We start from the raw sequence: 17,141 nt of genomic DNA on the forward strand, positions 1-17,141 counted from the left end.
GCGTCCTACATCTTAGTTGCAGCACTCAAATGCGTAAGGAAAGAAAGGGGGTTATACAAAAGGGGGGGTTAAGTCGGCCTCAGGGGGGGGGGGTTACAACGCCCGAATCCCCCCCCGTTGGTGCGCCACTGATGGCCACGATCCTTCGAGGCCTTAAGTGGAATATTTGCCTTTGTTATTTAGACGACATTGTGTGGTCTTTTCTTCCGATTTTGCGTCCTATCTAGAAGAAGAAGAAGAAGAACAAAACTTTATTTGCACAAAAGACTTCGTTGCCCCTAGAACGGGGCAGTTTGCGTGGTCGGGCCCCTATTCCAAGGCACCGCTGGCCCACGCCATCCTTTCTGCCCTCCTGACCAGCCTGAGCTGGTCCCCGAGGGCAGAGCTGGACAGCAATGCCTCCCACCTCTCTCTCGTGTTATTCTCATCTTGCTCTTCTGTGTGAGCCGTGCATTCCCATGTGATGTGATAGAGCGTCGGTGTGCTCCCACACCACGGGCATATGTCTTTGTAGGCTGTTGGGTAGTGTATATGCAGTCTATGGAGGTTTGTATAGGTATTCGTTTGTAGCCTACGTAATGTCGCAGAGTCCACGGCTGAAAGGTTCTTGTGCGGTGCTGGGTAGAGTCTTCTCAATTCCCTGTAATATTGCAAGATTGATTTATAACTGGGATCGATGGGTGTCGGGTCCTCTACGAGGTTGCAAGAGGCAGCTCGGTAATTAGTGAAACCTCGAGCCACCTCATCTGCATAGCGGTTCCCAGTAACACCATCGTGTCCCGGGGCCCAGGTTATTGTTTGTGTATACCTGACGTTGAATTCTCTGCTGATCTCGGTGAGTATCCGGTGTGCCTTCGCACCGACCTTTCCCCTCTGATAGTTCCTGCATGCGGCCTGAGAATCTGTAATTATTGTCAGTGGAGCGTTGCGCTCCATGCCTTCCCTCATAGCTAAGGCAATGGCTATCTCTTCTGCTTCTTTAATGGTCGCTCGGGAAACCGAAGCACAGGCCGTGATTTTACCTTTTCGGTTCACGACAACTGCCACCATATTCTTTGCGTTGACCCGATATGGTGAAGCATCCGTGAATCTTGCAGTGTCCATGTACTTAGTTATTTTGTCTATGTATTCAGCTCTAGCCTTTCTCCTTCCTGCGTGTAATGTAGGATCCATGTTTTGCGGTATTGGTGAAACGCCATACAAATTTCTGATCTGGCAGGGTAGCTCTTTAGTGCTTTGGTATGCTTGTATGCAATCTCCAAGGCCGACTCTACGAAGAAGAGCTCTTCCGGCTGGCGTTTGCGCCAATCGACTCCTCTGCGCTATGAGTTGGGCCTCAGCCAGCTCATCAAATGTATTGTGGAGGCCGAGGGCTAGAAGCTTCTCATTTGAAGTGTTGCGTGGCAGCCGCAGGGCTGTCTCATATGCCATCCTTATTATTTGGTCAGCCTTTTCTTTTTCCTCTCTATTCATGTCATGGTAAGGCAGGGAGTATATTAGTCTACTAATGACCAGGCTTTTCACCAGTCTGAGGGTGTCTTGTTCCCCCATCCCTGTCCGATTATGAGCCACACGGGATATCATCCGGTTAATCTGCTGCGTCGTTTTTCTGATTTTGTTTAAAGTGTGAAGACATCTGTCATTTGATTGTAGCCACATCCCCAACACTCTAACTATTGACCTCTCCGGAATAATTTTCCCTTCCAGCCTGATCTCGAGTTTGAGACTCGGGTCAGTTCTTTGTTTTTTGTTTTTTGTGAGGCGAATTAGTTCTGATTTCTCCGCTGAGCACTGGAGTCCTCTTTGTTTGATATATTTTTCTATGATATTGGCTGCCCGTTGGAGCTTCTCCTCCTTTTCTCCCAAGCTGCCCTTGGTTATCCATAGTGTTATATCATCCGCGTATAAGGAATGACGGATGTCGGGAATTTCTTGGAGTTGTTTGGCTAGTCCAATCATGGCTATGTTGAAGAGTGTAGGCGAGATTACTGCACCCTGTGGCGTTCCTTTGTTAGGAGGATGGATGACTTTGGATTCATCATCCCCTACTTTGATGACTGCTGTTCTCTGGTTGAGGAAGCTTCGGATGTACTGGTACGTTCTTTGACCGCAGTTGGTCTCTGCTAGTCCATCGAGTATGCCTTTGTGACTTACGTTGTCAAAGGCCCCTCTTATGTCGACAGCCATGACAATGTTTTCTCCTGCCTTGGGGACGTTGGTTAACACTTCCTCTTTTAAAAGCAGGAGAATGTCCTGTGTTGAAAGATGTGATCTGAAACCAAACATGGTGTCAGGCATTAAGTTGGTTTCTTCAAGATGACGTTGGAGTCGAGTGTTTACTAATCTCTCGAACAGTTTTCCTAGACATGATGTAAGAGAGATGGGCCTAAGGTTTTCCAAATTCAATTTCTTCCCTGGTTTTGGGATCATGATTATCACAGCGTGTTTCCATTGCTGTGGTATCGTTCCTTTGACCCAATGGTCATTTATGAAGTTCGTGAGGGCTATTATGGCTTCATCATTCATATTTCTAATCATGGCGTTTGATATTTGATCCGCCCCTGCCGCTGTGTTCCGTTTTGCACTGGCGATTGCTGCTCTAACTTCTGCTTCCGTGAAGAGTTCATCCATTCCTGGGTGCGGGTGTCCGCTGTAGTCAGCTTGGTAGGGGGGTATCGGGGCATTGTCACCGAAGCATTTGTTATGGACGGCCTGAAGGAGTTGTTCTTTTGTGCCTGGGTACGAGTGTAGCAGTCTCTCCAAGTTCTTTTGTCCTTCGCGTCTGGTTTTGAGTCGGTCAATCATTCCTCTCAGGATGTTCCACGTTTTTGCTGTCCCTAGGGTTCCATTTAGTGATCCGCAGAAGCGTTCCCAGTTGGCTGTTGCAAGTTGGTTAGCGTATTCCTCGGCCTGCTGTGTTATTTCTTTGATTTTCATTTTGAGCTTCCTGTTGCGTTTCTGTCGCTTCCATCTTTTCGTCAGGCTTCTTCTTGCATCCCACAGGTGCAGTAGGTGAGGGTCCACTTCAGGTGTTTTTTCCGTCCTGGTGACGGCTTTGGTATGTTTCTGCTTGAGATTCCGTATGACTTCGCACCACTTGTCTAAATCATTTATGTCAGTGGCTAGTTCTTTAAGCGATTCTCTATATGCCCGCCAGTCTGTTACTTTAGCTGTACCTATTTGTTTGCGGATTACACCCGTGCGAATTGTGGTGCTTATAATATAATGGTCACTTCCTAGATTTTCGAGGGTGTTGCACCACTCCGCATTTGGACAATTTTTGGTTATGGTTAGGTCCGGACTTGTATCCGAGGAGATACTATTTCCTGTTCTTGTTGGGATAGCAGGGTCTGTTAGAAGTGTCATGCCGAGTGCTTCTATTTGTCCTGTGATATTCTTGCCTTTATTGTCCTGGGTTGGATACCCCCAGCTTGAGTGTCTGGCGTTAAAATCCCCAACTATCACTAGAGGGCTCCCCTTGGCCATTTTTGCTGCCTCTTGAAATAATTTGTCGAACGTTGCTCTTTTGTGACTAGGGGAGCTGTAGATATTAATTATGAAGGCACTCTTTCCTCTGGTGCCTTTATATGCGATTTCTGTTATTATATGCGGAATGTCCGTTCCTTCTATGGGTTTGTGACATATTGCTGTAACTTTTTTGTCCACCAATGTTGCGACCTTCCAGCTTTCATCTTCGGTACAGAAGGTCTCGTATCCCTGTAATTTAGGGTTTGTTCCGGCTTCTTGTAATGCTATGATAGCTGGCAACCTTTTTTGTGTCGTCACCAGCTGTGACAGTTGTCCAATTTTACGCCGGAACCCGCGGCAGTTCCACTGCCATATTTCGCACTCTTCTAAAGCGTGCTTTTGATGTTTAGGCATTGTTCGTCGCCTGGGTCATGGCCGACAGGCCTGGCCTGTTGTAGACTTTCTCTGCTTTTTCTCTTATGTTACTGCCTGTGGCATGCTTTCGCAACGCTTTCGTGAATTCTATTTGTTGTGCCTGGATTTTCTTGTCCAGAACATCTAGTTTTCGATCTACATGTATCAACACCTGCTCTATGATTGTGGGTATAACTTCCTTTATTGTATCTTTCAGTATTGACAGGGTAATTACGGTGTCGCCTTCTAAGTTCGGTAGTTTCTGCCCTTTCTGTCCTGCCTGGGCTGGTTTAGGTCCTTGTTGTGGTTGCTGCGTTTGTTGCTTTTTCAATTGCCTATTTTCTCTTTCTAGGTCTCCTATTCGCACTCGCATTAGATCTAGTTCGCGTTCTAGGCGCGTGAGTTGTGTTGTTGCTTGGTGTGGAGGTTGGGAGGCGATTGCTGCCCAGCTCACCTTGTTTTTGGCTTCCTTGTTATGCTTCTTCTTGCTCTTTTGCTGCTGTTGTTTTTTTGTTTGGACCCTCTCTTGGTCACTGTCCCTGGAGTTGGAGCGGTCTCGGGAGCTGGACCTGGAACGGGTCCCGTCTGGTGATGCAGAGTCCTCGCAGTCCTTGATGAACCAGCGTCTCTTGAGGATCCCGTTCGTTTGTGGTCGGCTTCGACGTTGTAACAGTTGTGGCCTGCCTCTTTGGGGGACCCATTTGAGTTTCTTGGTGCATTCCGATGCCGCCGTGGGATGAGCCTCTCCGCACAGGGCACACTCTGGTTCACATGTGTGGTCCTCAGGAGGATCCCTTAGCCGACAGTTGCTGCACGCCTTGGGCGTTGGCGTTGGGCAAACGTCCGTTCTATGTCCCTGGCTTTTGCACAGTTTGCAGTATTGTCGGGTGGGGCGATAAGGCACACATGACATTTCGCCACCGTAATAGTAAACGAAGCGTGGCACTATCGGTCCATCGAACGTGATCACTGCGGTTTCAGACTTGCCGAGCATCCGGGCTTGGACGATTGTAACTCCTTGTGTGCGCACTCGGAGATTACTTAGGAGTTCATCTTCTGGAGTTTCGCGTTCCAATCCATGTATCTATCACTCCTTTAAGGTATCCTTCAGGGGTGGTTATGTATGTGTTGATCGGATGTTTAGTGCCGTTGAGATCCAGCGTTTTGATCTTCAGGATCTTCTCCTCCACTTGTTCGTGGGGAGTACTTGCAATGATTATGTTCGACCCGTTGCGGAGGCGAAGCAGAAATTTATCACTCTTGCAGGTCTCCGGGTCGCCGCTTGCACGTTCTATCGCCCGTGCAACTTCGTAGGTTTTAAGTTCTTTCACAATTAGCCCTGGCTAGGGCCGCATGATAATTTTTATGTCGTTTCTTGGTAGCGGCGCGGCGCGCGTTCGCCGTCGGTTCCTTGCAGACGCTCCCCCGCGTTTATCTCGCTCTCCTGCAGGCGTTCTGGCGTCGCAACTGTTGCCCTTGCCGCCGTCTCGAGCTCCGCTGTCATCAGGGGCTGCTCGCACTTGTTTTCGTAAACGTTTTCGCTCTCGCAACGATATTGCAAGTTGCCACTGACCGTTCTTGGCTTCGTCGTCTTCCCTTGGTGAGATTTCCTCAGCGTCGTCGTCGCTGGTCGATTCCCCCTGTACCACCTCGTCAGGTGAGAGGAACTCTTCTTCAGCATCCGCCGCAGATCCCACTTGGGTTTCGATGGCTTGGTCATCCATGTCCATGGTGTCCTGGGCTAGTTCGGAGTCGTTGTTCGTTGGAACTTGGGCCGTCGCGGCGCGACGCTTGGGCCGGGAGCTGGATGCCGGCGTTCCGCACTCCGCTCCGCCGTTAGGCTTAGCGTGGCGGGCCGGCATGATGCGGTGGTGGTCTTAAAGTTGGTACAGGAAACCGGGTCCGCTTGTCCAACAATGTGGTATCAGCGTGATCCTGGTGTCTTCCTACACAACTCCTGCAAATTTGCTGGTGGTCACATGATGTTGACCGCTGCTAGGCACGATAATTGACGGAGCCGATGCGAACACGTCTGCACTCCTCGACGCCACCTGGCGGTCCCCCCGTCCTATCTAACTCGCCTCGAACAAGTGCTCATTTGCCTCTGAGCTGCAGCACTGCAACTGAACTTGAAGAAATGCCGCTTCGCCGCTCGAAAGCTTACCATTCTAGGGCATGTTGTTTCGAAGAGTTCCCGACCCTGCCGAACTTACAGCCTTTTCAGCGTTTACAAAACCAAGTGCAATGAAAGATCTCCGCATCTTTATCGGTCTATGTTCTTATTTCCGACGCTTTATCCGCAATTTCGCTATGATCATCAACCCTTTGACCAAGCTGCTCGGTGGCAGTAATAACCTTTCGGCATGCTCTCCTGCTTGCGACAATGCTTCCAACGAATTGCGCCGTCTCCTTACGTTGCCTCCGATACTGCGACACTTCGACCCCTCTGCACCCACTGAGATCCACACGGACGCAAGCGGTGTCAGATTAGGCGCTATTCTTGCTCAACGGAAAGATGGGTTTGAAGAGTACGTCGTTGCCTATGCCAGCCGAACTCTCAACAAAGCCGAAGGCAACTATTCTGTGACTGAAAAAGAATGTCTTGCTATAATTTTGGCCATAGATAAATTTCGTCCTTACGAGTACGGGCGCCCATTTGACGTAGTGACCGACCACCTCGCCCTGTGCTGGTTGTCGTTACTGAAAGATCCAAGTGGTCGCCTCGCTCGATGGGCATTGCGCCTCCAGGACTACGACATCCGCGTCGTGTATCGCTCTGGTCGGAAATATTCGGATGCAGACGCCCTCTCCCGTTCGCCCCTGCCTCCCGACCCTGTCTGCTTCACAAATACTACCTGCGATACCACCGCTCTCATCATCTCTGGCATGCCATCGGAGCAGCGCAAGGACCCGTGGGTGGCTTCCATTCTAGACTTTCAGTCTGTATAGTGGATCATAGGTTGAAAAATGTGATCTCCGGCTTTATGGCATTAAAATTTAATGGCATCGACATTGATGTGAGTCGAACCCATGAACTTTGGTGGGAATCGAACCCACAACCATTGGTGGTAGTCGCACCAATCACCTTTGGTTTGAATTAAGACGCGTTTAACTTCGATAGAGTTAATTGAGCACTCGAACCCACGACCTTTGTTGGGAGAAAACAATAGGAAATATCAACGCCTTCGAATGAGAATGTCAAGTGATATAATAAATGCCACGTGAGCGCGCATGCTTTCGCCATCATTCCTTTCGCGTATTTTAAAGTGACGGTCAACTTCTTTTGCAAGGCAAAACGAGTATAGCTGACACATTCTTGCAACTTAAGACAGCTGTTATGGCGATTTTAATATTTGAAAAAACCCACTGTAGCCTGGAGCGTAACAGATCGCAAATGCTATGCTTTCACTGACTGCATGGACAATTACAGAAGCAAAAAATACATCAGAGACGCCATGTAGTGGTAGACTATCTCTAAGGCTATGCTTTTCGTATAATTTTGAGATTTGAATTCATCGGAAGCGATTTCGGGAGCCGGACACACGTTAGAGAAGCTTGGTTTTTGGATACCACTTATTTCCAAAACGAATAGCTATTTCACTGCCTAATTTTATACATAATAAATATGTTTCAACAAAACTATTTATATTTCCGTTCATGTGTCAGAAAGCTTTGGCAACGCATTCTGTTCGATGACAGTGCCCTGCAACGATCCAATCCAATCCAAGTTATAGCCGACGTTTTAGTGGTAGCGAAGCGCCGGTGCAGTGTCGGAGTATCGGTTCGTTTGCCATCTTTACAGGCTGCCTAAAGTCACTTGCTCAGATATTGAGGTGTGGCAGCTACTTCTGTCTCCTTCGAGCCATTGGAGTACCGAACGTGTTTTGTTCAAAGGTGCCAACAGGCCCTAAAGTGAGGGGAAAGCCGTACACGCGAAAAAAAGCGCCACTGCAAACAGAAGCCATGTTTTCGGACTTCGGATCTCGCGCCGCCAGCTAGCAATCTTCTGTATACAGAGGCAACATCGGAAGTTAATGCCAATGGTTGTAGCACGACGTGAACCCCGACCTCGGGCTCAGCGGCAGTACGCTGTATAACCACTCAGTAGCCCAGGGGGTATTATATATCCTTATAGCATTAAACTGAATGCATTTATGTTTAAAGGGGTAAAAATAATTCACTATTCTGCGGTTGCTTATTGCATCTGCTGTACAGGCTATACTGTTATAAAAATTAATTTCTGGTTAAAATTTTCGCATATAAATATGGATATGTGTAATGGCTGTCTCAATATATCGTTCTTGTAGCCAAAGCACCAAAAGTTCGCAGGGTCAAGTGTCATGCACCTAATTTATTTCTTACTAAATTCCCGAATGAAAAAAATGTTCCTTGTATGCATAATAATAAATTTCAGTAATTGTTATTTAAAGAATACATAATTTCTTCGAAATAGCAGAAATCGCAGTGTTTTCTGTGTTAAAACTTTCCCTTGCAATGAGCTTGCAGGTGCGTCACACTTTAGGTTTGTCATATATTTGAAAATGCGTCCTATTTCTGACATGCTGTACGTAATTTTGTTTGGATTAAATCTTACATTATTCTTTGTCTACTGTAATTGTTTGTCTATTTTAAGTAATCTCGTATAATCAGCGCAAAATGAGACAAAGGACGGCAATGAAGGTTGGATGAAGACAGTGTTTGTCTTCGTCCCATCTTTTCTGCCGCCCTTTGTTTAGCCCTTCGTTTAGCCTTAATGCTTACACTTGCACTACGCAATGTGCTTCCTTTGGTTTCCGCCACACGTTTATTCTTGCTCGTAAGTTTTTTCTTCTTCAATCTAAAGCATGTGCCTGTAATGAAGTGGAAAATTCATTATATTTTGAAACTGGTGTGGGCCCATTACTTTGGTTTATTAGCAGCAGAGTGGCGACAGTGAAATGCACTGAAGTACCCGACCGGTTGTTATGGTGCATTGGTTGGGTGCTTCAGTGCATGCCGCTATCGCTGCTTCAAGGTGCACACACACACACACAAACACACACACACGCGCGCGCACCCACGCACACACCCAGACCCATACCACACACACACGCGCGCACCCACGCACACACCCAGACCCGCGCGCGCACGCACGCACGCACGCACGCACGCACGCACGCACACACACACACACACACACACACAAACACACACACACGCGCGCGCACCCACGCACACACCCAGACACACACACGACAGTGTGTGTGTGTGTGTGTGTGTGTGTGTGTGCGTGCGTGCGTGCGTGCGTGCGTGCGTGCGTGCGTGCGTGCGTGCGTGCGCGCGCGGGTCTGGGTGTGTGCGTGGGTGCGCGCGTGTGTGTGTGGTATGGGTCTGGGTGTGTGCGTGGGTGCGCGCGTGTGTGTGTGTGTTTGTGTGTGTGTGTGTGTGTACACACTGTCCGAAATACGTCCGCCTTGTTTTGTCATACAAGTGGCTACAGTGCGGTTATAAATACAAAACCAAACACTGCTCAAATGCCAACAACCACAAGGTTCATAAAACGATGGAGTCCTTAAGTACTAGGACAAAAGATGCCTCCGGCCTGGTATAACGCTTTGAGGACGTTACTTGTCGAAGGCTAGTCCCGAAATGTTTATCAACCACTGTGTAAATCTCCAAATTCTAGGTACTTATATGCGAGGACACGTTGACTTTTTTTCAAGCAGTCGGTCTACATTTTGCCTTGGCAGTTACTTATATAAGGCTTAATTAAGGCTGATAAGTTCTGCAGAAGATCCAAGGTGGACAAAGGTTCATGAAACGGAAATAGTCATTTACGACCATTTTAGCTTCGTACGACAATAGTTCGACGGAATCGAAACGATGCAGAGGAAAGCCGAATTTTTTAAATTCTTTTTTAAGAAAGCCCTATGGGTTTCGTTTGTAGTTTTAGGTTAGAATTGGGTAAATTAATTTTTTCCTTCCTCGATAACTATGTATTGTGAAAGCTAATTGTCCGCAAGAAGCCTGGGGTTCTGCTTGACGATGAAGATTATGATGATTTATATGCATCCCTTTGAAACAGGGAGGTGACAAACAGTCATCTAGCCTGCTTGATTTACCCATAGATGTTTTTTCAAGGCGCATTATTTATACATCCCATTAACCTTTTTGTTCCTCATGACAATTCAACCATTTCTTGGCCAGTGAGTAGGAGCCTTAGAATAGCTGCGACGGACATCGGCGGCAGCTGACAACTTTGCCTACCGAAACGACTATTCGAATGAGCCCACATCAGCTTGCTTTGTAAAACCGTTTTGCACGATTTTATACTGCTAATAAAGAGAAACCAAATAATACCATGTGTAATCCCCCGATTGTTGTAGTTGTTGTTAATTCAGTTAAAATTATCTCGTATAATCTTATTGGTACGCATTTTTAGGTGACATGAAAAGAATGTTACGGAAATTGCATATTCTTACCTCTTCATCTTTCTCTGCGCAGGCAGCGTATAAAATGTGCATCGTCTTTCGTTTCTGCTTTAACAAGTACATCCCATTAAAGAAAGCAAAGGTAAGAGGCTCCGTTTGCTTACACGGCATGAAAGGACCGAACATTATTGCGACGTTAAAATAGTGCGCAGGTGGGCTGCTTGTAGTGTGATGTGAAAAAGACAACTTGAAGGAATTTTCACAGGAATGCGGGTGACATTCAGCCGGCGAAGTACAGTGCACAAAGAGAGGCTCCAATTTAGAGCATTAGCGGCCGGCTATGCAGTGCAAGCTTTGTCAAACATTTATGTTGGTCGAAAGTGTGCACACCTTCAATTTCAAGCAATTGCAGCACTGGTTCATTCCGTCACGAGTTGTGCTCGCACAGTTAAAAGAAAACATTGAACGTACTAGATGAAGAAAGCATGGTAAAAAAATGTTTTATTCAAGCGCAGTGACCTGAAGGACGACAAGGTTATTTTCTCGTAGAGCCTGTTGTATAACGCATGCATGTTGGTCACCGGAGAAACATCGTTTCAGACCACCGGAAGCTTTCATCCTCCAATTCGATGTTGTAAATCATGAGAAGAGCGTGTGTGTCTTTGCGCTTTCGTAATAACCGAGCCAAAATAAAACGCCTGTATTTCGTTTTCCAGTGTTTGTGTTTGATTCGTTATCCTGATTTGTTTGTAGTTATCGTAATTGTGTATAATTGTGCCGTAATCATTATTTGATTGCTTACAAGCGGTGCGAGTTTATGTTATATATAGCGCCAATCGCGACAAATATTAAAGGAATTCATGGATAGTTGATTCTTACAAGTTATACCACCTACCTCCGCTGTACAGTTAATGTTAACAACTAAACTTCGGCGATAATATTAGGCCTACTTTGTCGAGAGACGCTGCGTGAATTTTTTAAGACCTACTGAGCAGTTGCTAATAGTACCCTAGTAATATGATAGCCGTCACGAAAGCGACTCCCCACTTGTGGCATATTCAAATGGCATATTTGGGGCTACTCTGGAGAGGAATTCCTTTTTGCCTGCTCCTGTATTCGCTGAATACTCGGCATACGAAGCCGCGATTCCAAGTGCAAAGGAACTGCTCTTTTTCGTATTCTTGTATTTGTTTTAACCGCACTTGCGCACTCCAGGCGCTTTTCCCAGCGAAAGCGAAATGGACCCCTCGTCTGGCCGGAATGGAGACTACCGACAGCACCACCTCGACGGAGGCAACCTTTGCCCTCGGTGATTGACGATGAACAGGGCGTCACTCAGGACTGTTTTGTTTACATCTTGGAGGTGGGGTGGAGTTGCGACGAAGAGAGGGGACGGTCGTGGGCGTAGGTGTATGCGTGTGTAAGAGAAAAGGGGACACTCTTTGGGGACAGCTACGTCTGCGCCAAAACCTGTTGTCTCTTGTACCTCTGATACGCAGACTTGGGCCGCACGGGAAGACCTTCGATAATGATGACCTCAGCCATGATCGTCGTTTCGGCTTCCTTCAGCAAGACGTACCTCAGCTTGGGGCGCACAGCAGTGTCTCGGACCAATAGAGAAGTTTAGCTTGTCCGGTAGTCGGGTAAACGCGGGCGGTCCGGGCGTTGGGGCGTGTTAGCGGAACCGTAAATGTGAGCGGCCTGTATGGTGCTGCTACCTGCTGGCGCAGAGTTCAAACTGACAAAAACAGCTAATATTGCACTAACCAAGTGTATTCTACTTCGCTGCTGGTGTAAATTTTCGGCCGTGGCGTAATCGTGTTGCTGCCGAAAATTTACACCAGCAGCCAAGTAGAATACACGTGGTTACTGCAATATTAGCTGTTTTTGTCAGTTTGAGTTGTATGCCACCAGGTGGCAGCACCATACAGGCCGCTCACGTTTACGATTCCGCCAACACGCCCCAACGCCCGGACCGACCGCGTTTGCCCGATCACCGGACAAGCTAAACCTCTCTAATGACTGCTCTGAGACACGGAGATGTGACACCGGCGGGTCAAGAATTGCCTCGTTTGGATCGGTCGGGAGCTACGACTGGAAGCATGTGTAGTGCGAGATTAGCCAGTGCTGCACTGTGCCCCATCATAATGAGCGCGCCATCAGATGTAAGCGACTGCTGTATTAAGAAGGGGTCTAGGGCTCTTGAGAACCCAGCGTATATAACGAGGACTCAAAGTGAAAGGGTGAACGTTGTTTCCGCCACCCTCGATGGTGAGCTGAACTTCGCACCAGAGCAGGGGAACTGCTTTAAGAATTTGGTCGCCGGGCAAATCCTAGAACACGAGAACCGTGGTCAGGAACTTGCTTCCGGCTTGTGTGCAGAACTGAAAGTCAAGCGTCCCGACCGGCATTAGTGGGCTGACAAGGCCTCGAAGAATAACCTCGGTCCACGAGTGCAGACTGGGGCGGGGCCTCGAAACAGCGCCGTACACTCAGCTCCAGTTCCCACAAGAGCAGTGAGCTCCCCTATGTCGTTGGCGTGTACCCGCTGCGTTAGAAGAAGCCGCGTTTCGTAACGAATGGCCTGATATGGAGCATGCGTGCAGTTCTCGTACTCATGTCCGAGTCACCCACACGAATAACTTCCGCAGTGCGAGGTAGCGGGCTCTTGTGCAGTAGCGGCCAGACGCCGCCTTGAGGTATACTGCAACTCCAGCGCTCGCCGTACCAGATCCAGGATATCATCGTCGACTGGCTGCACAGACAGTATGACCCCGTTCGTAGAGTCATGCATGCCGTCCACGACATACTGTCTGGTTACGGGAAAAGGCCAGGCCAGGCCGCAAGCTTCCACGAGTCGTACTTTGTTGCAGATGATTATTACGACTCTTGGCTTGCGTGCGCGGCCGCATTGCCATGAAACGAGCGCCATAAGCACTCAGGAGCGTCGCAAATGCAGTTGTCAACGCCGCATCTAGGTTAGCCATGTGGGATACGTGGTTCCTTGAAAACGATGCGAGGTTTGACCTGCTCCTCGGAGACTCGTTCCGCAAGGGATTTGTTGAATCTCTGGCCAAGAGTGTTGGAGGACAACGGAGTCCACGGTGAGGACTCGGACAAAATGGCGTTCAGGAAAACTTTGGTACTCGGGAAGTTCTGTCTCGGCTTGCAGTGTAAGTGCGGCGCACCCGCTGCCGGCATTAAAGGAGCTCGCTATGTTATGGAGCTGTGGTGAGAGCATGGCGGCGACGCGAACAAGATCGCCGTTGTTGAGTTGGCCTGGAGCCGCCGCGAGGCCTGCACGTCGTCCTCGGATTATTGGGCAGGTACTTGCCACACTGGTGGCACAGCGAGATGCGTGACCAATGGAGCACAGTTGGCATCCCTACACAAGTCGCAGGTTGCGGTAGTCGTAGGTTACGTATCCATGACAAGGGCAGCCTGGACAGCGTTCCCTGGGAGGAGCGACTCAGCGTGCTGAGGATTCAAAGGGGCCCTGAACCGCTTTTATTGCGATAGCAATTATATGGACACTCCAAAGCAGATTTCTGCCGTCGTCATCGCCGTCGCCGTCGCCGTGAGGTTCCGTATGACGTAAATGGAGATGAAATCGTCGCCGCGCGCCGCCAAACGCTGTATCTGCGAGTGAAAGGGCCCGGGGGACGCGCGCTTTCACGGGGAGTGAACCCACGGCGGAGAACCAACGCGCGTTCTGCGCCGTGCTCCCTTAAGCGCTGCAGAAGTAGGCGTCTCTTTCCTCCTTTACAATCACTATATATGTAGAGCAAACGCGCCTTCTCCCGACGCGCGAAAGGCCATGGGGGGGGGGAGGGGGGGGAAGAGAGGCGACGTTTAGCTGCGGCACCAAGTGCCTATTTATATCAGAGGCTCCGGCAATTGGCGCTGAGCCGTGCTCCCTCAAGGGCTGCAGAAGATAGCGCCAACCTTTCCCTTTCCCTCAAGAACCACTTATCAGAGGCTCCGGCAACATTCACCAACGCCGCACGCATTTTGTGCGAACGCGGGCAAAACCCCGACGGCGTCGACAACAGCTCTGCGTGTTGCCGGTGCTGCTGCATATCCAAGTTTATACAGCTGATAAAGCTACTATCATTACTCCGTATAGCTCTCTACAAATTTGTTATCGCAATTGATGCTTCGCCTTTCAGGTGAAACTGCGACAACTTTTTTTTATCGAAGCGGAGAAATGATTTTTAAGTTAATATAGTCTATCTCAAAAATACTTTGCTGCAGAAAGTACTTCAGTGCGTTCAGCAGAAGCGGAGTTATTGGCAATCAAACATGAAATCGCGGTGCTTCTGCTCCTTCTTCATTGATATGCACTACGCAGGATACGGCGGAGCGGTGTGTGCCCACAGCGCTCCGCCTACTGACCGTTACCGTGGCGCGCAGTTGATATCTAATTGTGGATGTTAACGTAACGCAACTACTTCCGATTTTGGCGTCCACGACGCGCCAAACGTAAGCCAAATGTGGTTGCCCGCGTCGCGCTTAACCAGCGGACATGTCACGGCACCCCATGGCGGCTGGATATCCACGCTACGTAGCAGACCTGAGCTACGTGCTAATGTAGCGGGTATGCGCCGCTTTTGCTTTGTGCACGACAAGACTCGATTGCGTCTTCGCGCTCATATGTTGCAGTCTGACCGTGGTGCGGACCGGCTTTGTCCTGCACCAGCTTGACCGGTGGCTAGCAGCCACATCCGACCTGCGCACTTTGAAGCGCTGTCAAGAAGTCAGCCCAGGCGTCTAACCAGGAGCGACCAGGAGTGGGCGCGCGCTGGCAAGCGTGCAATGTGTCTGACCTTACGTTTCGCGTGGTTCGAGGCTAGTTGAGCGTTCAAAACTTGTCGAAATGAGCGAGACCGTACAGATACGACACTGATAAGCAGGCTAGCCAACGTTTGATTGCTGCGCTCGTGACCGCGGCTGAGCGTGAGCAAACGATAGTCGGCTTCTTCTGGAAGTACGTAGTGATTATCCAAATTCAAAAGAAGGTTATCGCTTACTTCAGGCTGCTTATTTAACTTCGTCAATAAATATAGACAGTAACAGTAGGAAGACGCGCGCTGACCTAAACACCATTCTTGATTGACGTCGGCCATTCGCCAATAGCAGCCGGGTTTTCTGGACGCGTTATTACGGAACAAAGCGTCCAGAAATGAGTGAGAAGCAGGCTTCTGTTTAAAAGAGAGCGTTTGAGAGAAGGGTCACTTCGCGCTCCGCTTTCGTACTCCACGCGCTGCGCACGACTGTAAAACTTGACTGAGATGTTTACAGGAGAGTATTCTATCCGCGGACTGTTTTTTCACCAAGCCTGAGGGATGGTGACTTTAATGCTGGTTCTTCGTAGACTTCGCCGAGTCCTTTTAGCTCCTGGTGTTCCTCCTCGTGTATTCTTGTAGCGCTGCTCGCGCGCCTCTCTCTCTCTCTCTCTCTCTCTCTATATATATATATATATATATATATATATATATATATATTGTGACGAGGTTTATTGTCGTCGATAACGTTGTAAGAACGCTAGGAACTGGTAGGCACTGCAAGGGCTGTTTGTAGCACGGGGTTCTCTCGCGATCACGGCACGGTCCTTCGTCTTCCTCCTCAGTCGGCACATAAACAGGGGCGCCTCTGCTTCATTACAATGCCCCGGGAGCGAAGCATAGCCATCCTGGCGACTCAGGGCGCAGAGAAGGTGAGTGGGTCGTAATACGGTTTCAGGCGGTTGACATGTACTGTTTCTCGCCCGCGACGACGCAGGTCTGGTGACACTGTGAGCCGCTCAACGATGTAGTTGACCGGTGAAGTGGCATTGATGATACGGTACGGACCGTGATAACGCGACAGGAGTTTGGAAGAGAGGCCAGGAATATGGGCTGGTATCCATAGCCAAACAAGTGACCCGGGAGCGAAGCTGGATGGTGGTTGATGAGTATCGTCATGTCGTGTCTTTTGACGTTCTTGAGTCTCGCTAGTGAGGGAACGTGCCAGCTGACGGCAATCTTCAGCATACTTGGTGACTTCGGAAAGCAGAGTGTACTCTGCGGCATCAGGTTGGTACGCCAATATGGTGTCCAAAGGGCAGGAAGGCTCTCGGCCATACACAAGGAAAAACGGGGAAAAGCCAGTAGTCGCTTGCGTTGCGGTGTTGTATGCGAACGTGACAAAGGGGAGTACGGTGTCCCAGTTGGAGTGGTCGGACGAAATATACATCCGCAACATGTCGCCAAGTGTGCGATTGAACCGTTCGGTCAGGCCGTTGGTTTGGGGATGGTATGCGGTCGATTTTCGGTGAATGATCCTGCACTCCGTGAGGAGGGCTTTGACACCCTCCGACAAGAAGACACGGCCCCTATCACTCAGTAGTTCTCGGGGAGCACCGTGGCGAAGAACAAAATTGCGAAGGATGAAAAACCCAACTTCACGGGCGGTCGCTGCCGGCAGAGCTGCAGTCTCAGCGTAGCGAGTAAGATGATCTACGCCCACTATAATCCACCGATTTCCACACCCGCTGCATGGAAGCGGGCCGTAGAGGTCGATGCCGACGCGGTCGAACGGACGAGCCGGGCATGGTAGCGGCTGCAACGGTCCTGTGAAATGGTGTGTAGGTGTCTTGCCCTGTTGGCAAGTAGTACAAGCCTGAATGTACTTTTGCACAAAGTTGTACATGCCTCGCCAATAATAGCGCTGACGCAACCTTGTGTAAGTTTTGAGGACGCCGGCATGAGCGCTTAGGAGATCAGCGTGAAAAGATGCGCAGATGTCAGAGCGCATATGACGAGGTATAGCAAGGAGCCATTTCCGACCGTCCGGCATACAGTTGCGGCG

The sequence above is a fragment of the Dermacentor silvarum genome, chromosome 7, assembly GCF_013339745.2.
Source record: "Dermacentor silvarum isolate Dsil-2018 chromosome 7, BIME_Dsil_1.4, whole genome shotgun sequence".
Classification (NCBI taxonomy): Eukaryota; Metazoa; Arthropoda; class Arachnida; order Ixodida; family Ixodidae; genus Dermacentor; species Dermacentor silvarum.